The 6,000-nt window shown below is 41.5% G+C and overlaps 1 protein-coding gene across 1 annotated transcript in view; it reads right to left on the bottom strand.

The window, feature by feature from the left end:
• The window catches only part of atp8a1 (ATPase phospholipid transporting 8A1), a 128,486-nt gene that overhangs the window by 26,361 nt on the left and 96,125 nt on the right, over positions 1–6,000 (bottom strand).

Here is a 6,000-nt window from a genome sequence, read left to right as displayed (position 1 = left end):
TTAACCCATTGGAACCATAACTAATGCCAGGCATGGCCACAGCACTGAGCTGTGGAGCAGTGGAACTGTGTTCTTTAAAATGATGGTGTTCCATCCAAAACTTCTGGGATGAGTTTGTTGCATTCAGGGACACGAGTGTTTAGTGAGATTAGAATGCTGTCAAATCCTTGCAGCAATGCTCTAAAATCTAGTAGAAAACCCTAACTAGACAGTAGACAGTTATTCTGACAAAAGCAGAATAAACTGCATTCATTAATAAGCAGGTGACCCAATACTTTTGTTCACATACATGTGTTAACTTAGCCAAACAAAACCTCAATCAAAACTAACACAACATATTACTACTACTACTACTACTACTAAAAATAATAATATTTATTTAGTGATTATTATTATGATTATTATTATAATAATTATTATTAATGCTATGGCATAAGTCCTATGTGTATTTACATGGATGTTTATGCAACAATCACTTTTAGGTACTGGCAGTATAGTTTTTTTTGTAGGACACATATTTTTTAGTGTCCAGAAACATTTTAAATAGAAACTTAAATAGAAAAATCACTAAAATAATTTATGATGGATATTTTGGGTCAAAAAACTAGTTGGATAACTGGATTTTATATCATAATTTAAAATAAAGATCCTTACAGGCATAGAAAGTGGTTCTTTGCAATATGTACAGTTGTGATTTGTCGAGAAGCTTCAAAATATAAATACTATATTTTGAAGCATCGCAGGCCATACCATTTGCCATTTTATACTGTTCAAGACCATTTATTCACTGGGACATGTGTGTCCTTAAAATGGACAAAAATAAACACCACACTAAAAACACCATTTAAGAAGAACAAAAATAAACAAATAACAGCATGCAATAAGGTTTAGTACATTTAAGTCTGAATTTCTTTTTCACACTTGACTATTCACTAACCTTCACACACATACACACACACACACACACACCTGCAGAGCTGCTAAACAGCAAAGCCCTGGCTGGGGCGGTTGCGTTCAGTAGCCAGTGGCTAGCAGGTTGCTGTGGGACCTGCGCTGGCCACCAGCCTGCAGTGTATTGTTGTGCTAAATAAAAAGCTCTCTATTCATAGGCAGCAGTTAAATACGTTTGTGTGAGTGAGTGTTTGGCCTGCTGCTCTCTGTCTCTCTCTCTGTCTCTCTCTCTGTCTCTCTCTCTGTCTCTCTCTCTCTCTCTCTCTCCTCTCTCTCTCTCTCTCTCTCTCTCTCTCTCTCTCTCTCTCTCTCTCTCTCTCTCTCTCTCTCTCAAGAGAGAGGCACACATTAATTTCCTCATTACGGCTGCAGCTTTTTCCTCTCTCTCTTTTTTCCCTCCTTTTCTCATTTAACACAGCTCAGTTCTGGGGTGTGGCTGGCCTCTCCCCCCCAGTGCACAATCTGAAAAAGCAAGTGTATGGTGTGTGTGTGTGTGTGTGTGTGTGTGTGTGTGTGTGTGTGTGTGTGTGTGTTTGTGTGTGTGTGTGTATTTCACATGAAACCTGGCTAAAGCTGCTCCCGGAATATCTATCAGCTAATCAAAAAACAACTGCTCCAAAGTCGGATCTCAGTGAAAAGAGTATAGAAGAAGAACGAGAAGAAAAACAGAAGATAACTAGAGAAGGAGCACGAGTGAAAGAGTGTGTGGGGGAGTGGGATTTGCTCTCAGTGCTCCATCAGGCCCTTGTGCTCCTTTACTATGTCCTTAAAATGCAGACGGGGCCCTCTGCTTTTCTCCCAACATAAAGAACCTGAAAGAAAGAAAGCAGCCCAACAAGCCAGGGCTGAAGAAAGAGGGGTGCTAAATGCTTTGGCAGAGTGTAGGGGAGAAGCAGAGAAGCGGAGAGAGGGAGCCTGAGAGTGAGAGTGAGAAAGGTTGAGGGGTTGGATAATGAGGGCACCAGGCAGCCTCTTTCTGTGGGCCGTTCGCTCTGGCTTAACCAGCCCCCTGTAATTACCTCATAAATGCCACTTGTCCATCAGCCTGAGCGAAGCTTGCTGACGACCTGTCAATCAAACTCTCAACAGCGCTGGAGGACTGAATAACAGACCATGTGAGAGAGCAAGCTTTTGTTTGTTAAATGCAGATAATCCTACATCACCCTACACTGTCGTTACTACAGATGGAAAACGTAATGTTTCATCTTTAGATTTGATAGTGATTTCACTACATTTCATAGTGCAGGGGTGGAGAATTCTGGTCCTGGAGGTGTTGTTCCTGCTAAAACACACCTGGTTCAACTCCTCTGTTAATTACCAGCTTTAGTGAATGTGCTAGAGCAAGGAAATCTGCTCTCAGTGCTGAAGTCTGGTCCTCAGCCTGCTTCCCAGCCTGTCAGCGTGAAAGCTGTGACAGTAATTGCTTATGTATGGCGACAATCCAAACATTTTAATGGTTTGACTATTGTCCATGTTAAACCGTCGAGCTTGAGGATTTGTAGTGTTTGTATCCTTTATTTGGCTTCTGAAGTTGCTGTTTGCCTTACAATATTACAAATCTCCATATTGAACTGTAGTGATGCGCTGTCTGATTGATTCGCCTCAAACAAAACCACATATATCTCCAAAACGTAGCTTTACAGAAGAAGCCAAAATCTTTCTCAAAAACTTAATGTAACAAGAGCTTATTCTAAGTAATTTTCATTGGTCCATTTATCAGGAAACACTTACACAATTTAGGGTCATGGTTCTCAAAATAGGGTTCATGGACTCTCATGGGTCCATGACGTATAGGTTCATGATGTGGGCTCCACTTTTTTTTTTCCCCTGAGCCAATACAAACTTTAACATGAGCCAAAAGATAACGAGACACTGACCACTTGTTAAATCAACTACACTTCAAGTACAATGTAGACCACATCAAGTTTAGTTTTAGTGAGATCAAGGACAGTCGCCCAAAATGTAAATTGTCTCATGGTTCTAGCAAGCAAGGTCATGAAGTTAACCAAGCTATATCTGCTTCACAAAAGAACCCTTGTTATACCGTCAAGCCCCAGAATGAGGAGCACAGTCGGCATGTTCAAACATGGAAAAATGTTCTCACACTTAATTATTTGTCAGGTGATCTTCATGTAAATAGAACTAACAAAACTTAAAACAGAACTCTAAACCTAGCTAATGAGATTAGATTATGCATGTCAATTTACATGTAATTTAGATGAACAATTCTGTTGAGCAGAACAATTCCGGACCGTTATATAATGTATTACAAAAGCATTTAAGTAAGCAAAGACCTTCACCAGAGCCAGCCTGCAGTGTTATTTATATGTAGTGGTTTGACTGATTAAGAAGGTATCACACTCACACATTCACACATGTGAGGTTAAAATTCACATTAACATCCTCATTCTTGTCCTTCCAGGTTACAGCCTGGGAAATAAGGAGAAGAAAAAAAAATGCATGCACTCAAAGGTAAACCTATTAGTTCAACAAATGTATCTCTTTGGGTGCCCCCTGGGAAGCATGTGTCTAAGGTGTCAGGCCCTTACAAAGGCGAGGTGTTTGATACAGCAGGAGGCAGAGAAAGCGAGCAGCGAGCCTCCATTATAGTCACACACCCCCTGCAGCAGGCCGGGGGGATACATTTCTCAGCCACAACAAAAGGTGTGCCCAGTACAGGGTCGTCTCGCCACCAGCAACCGTTCAACACCGGCCGTTTTTTCACGCCTGCAATTCAAAAGGAAGCTCGAAGCACAAATATAAAGTATATTCAGAGGCGGTATTAGAAAGAGGAGAATCAGGTTCTTGCTGTTGAACAGTGTTCGCTAAGGACTAAAGAAAAAAGAAGGACAAAATAAAGTGGAAAAAATCTTAACTTGTGCAATGTGAACACAGCTGTGTTTTGTTTAAAGGCAAGACTAGATTACTTAAGAAAGCAGCATGTGGTGCACGAATGATACCATCTCATTAAATACCATGCATACTATCAAGGTAAAATGAAGATTTAGTCAACACTTTATGGCCTTTTCACAGCAGTACAATGTCTCAACTCAAAAGCTATTCCATCATTGGGTTCTCTTTAGGTTAATCTTCGGCGCAATTTTTTCTAATAATTCTTCAGTCGGATGCTGGTCCTGGGGATTGAACCAGTGGCCTGCCGGTTACAAGCCTGTCTCTCCAACCTTTACAGCTACCCCTGGCCATGGGGACAAAATTGACATATTATATTATTACTAAATATCTATACTTTAATTATTTAAATGCATGGGTCATTTATTTCTAACAGTTTCCATTTGCACTAAATATGTTGTGAGCATGATGAAAAATAATGAAAGTAAACAATGATCAATAAACTAAATCTTTCAAAATATTAGATTGGGTCAGAGTGATTCTAATACACAACACACGTGTATGTGGTGTCTGTGGTGTCTGTGGTGAGAGACCACATTTTCCCATGGAATTCAAACACACAGCACATTCGCAAGTGTGCTGTATACCGCCTCCACACATGAAGATCAAGGCGGGCCCTGATGAGAAAACTTCCCTCAATGCTCTAAAAGACATCAAAAGGGGAGAAAGACAAGGCATGGCCTGAAGTGACAAACAGCTCCTCTTTTCTCACCAGTTACGCTTTCAGGGGGGAAAAAAGGAATCAGCAATTATCCAACATCCCGACTCATTCATTCAGTGTTCAGAGCAGCTGTGACTGGAGATGGACCGGAATCTGTGGTACTTTTAGAGATTTACTACCATGCATGAAACAAAATTAGAGAGAGGGACGGGGGAGACAGTGTTCACAGAGGTCAAGTGGCACGCATTAGCACGATGCATGGAGAAGAAAAAAAAAAAAAAAAAAGGATTTTTCAGGAGCTCATGTTTCTTAGCTATGTGGCCAAGTGTCTGACATGACGGATGGTTTTTGCTTCCCTTAACAGAAGATCTGTGAATGACATCAGATCAGGCTGGCATGGGTCAGTGCATCAACCGGTTGCTTTAGAGGCCAGTGTGATGAGTGACTGTCAGGAGAGACAACAGAGCAGGTAGCTTCTGCTTCTCTTTAACCTTTACCCCTACAGCCACTCTCACACTGGAGACTTCAGAATTGCCTCAGAGCCCCTATCAGTATACATGTTTAGGCACTTGCTAAAGAAGCTAAACACCTGGCCACCTATTTGGGTCGTTAAGATTTACCCCCTTGCATACCAGCATGGTCCTGAACTAGTATTGGCTCTACAGCAGGGAGATCACAACTTTGATCCCAGTTGATGCCACAGCCATTTGCGGTCAGGAGTCCAGGAGAGCATAACTGTCTTGTGTAGTACATACCCTGACTGGTCAGAGCTGTTACAATATACAATATGCAATATTAGGCAGGTGGTTTTAATGTTCTGACTAATCAGTGTTTTTTTCAAATGTTTCCTAATGGAGATCAACAACTGCCTACTGGCCTAACCGGAATCATACAGAGAAACCCATCAAGATCCTGTTCCTGGTCAACATAAGTCTGATCCAGTGACCCGACTCAAAGTCCATCTCCACATTTTCCCTTTCGAAAATTCCAGCAATTCTCCTGAAGGCATGAGTCCACCAAAGCCCATGTGTATAGGGGTACAGATCAAACCTCTCCAGCACTTCTGACTGATAAAGCTGCTGCTGATAGCAGCTCTTTCACTTGTCAGGTCGCTCTTGGTTAAGCCTCTGAAGCCACTATCAACACTGGCCCTGCGGAGCGTCAAATGCCATCAGAGATGGATGAGCTGTGGGCTTAACACCCAGAGAGAAGCGCATTCCACACTGTTCTGCAATGCCTTCTCTCAGCTAAAGGCTGAACAGCGCCATTCAATAATAGGGCCTTCAATCTTCCCAGAACTGACACAAAGACAACATTAATGCTTAATGTAATAAGTGGTCTGTCTGCACAAGTAATGTAGGAAACACAGGGTGGGTATTGTTGTCTAAAACTAATCCTAATTACATTTAAACCATTTATAAAAATAACCAACTTTACAAGCTACCATCACATCTGCTGACTTTTCTAGTTGGAATCCA

The sequence above is a fragment of the Salminus brasiliensis genome, chromosome 19 (genome assembly GCF_030463535.1).
Source record: "Salminus brasiliensis chromosome 19, fSalBra1.hap2, whole genome shotgun sequence".
Classification (NCBI taxonomy): domain Eukaryota; kingdom Metazoa; phylum Chordata; class Actinopteri; order Characiformes; family Bryconidae; genus Salminus; species Salminus brasiliensis.
This window is presented reverse-complemented; position numbering and strand designations above follow the sequence as displayed.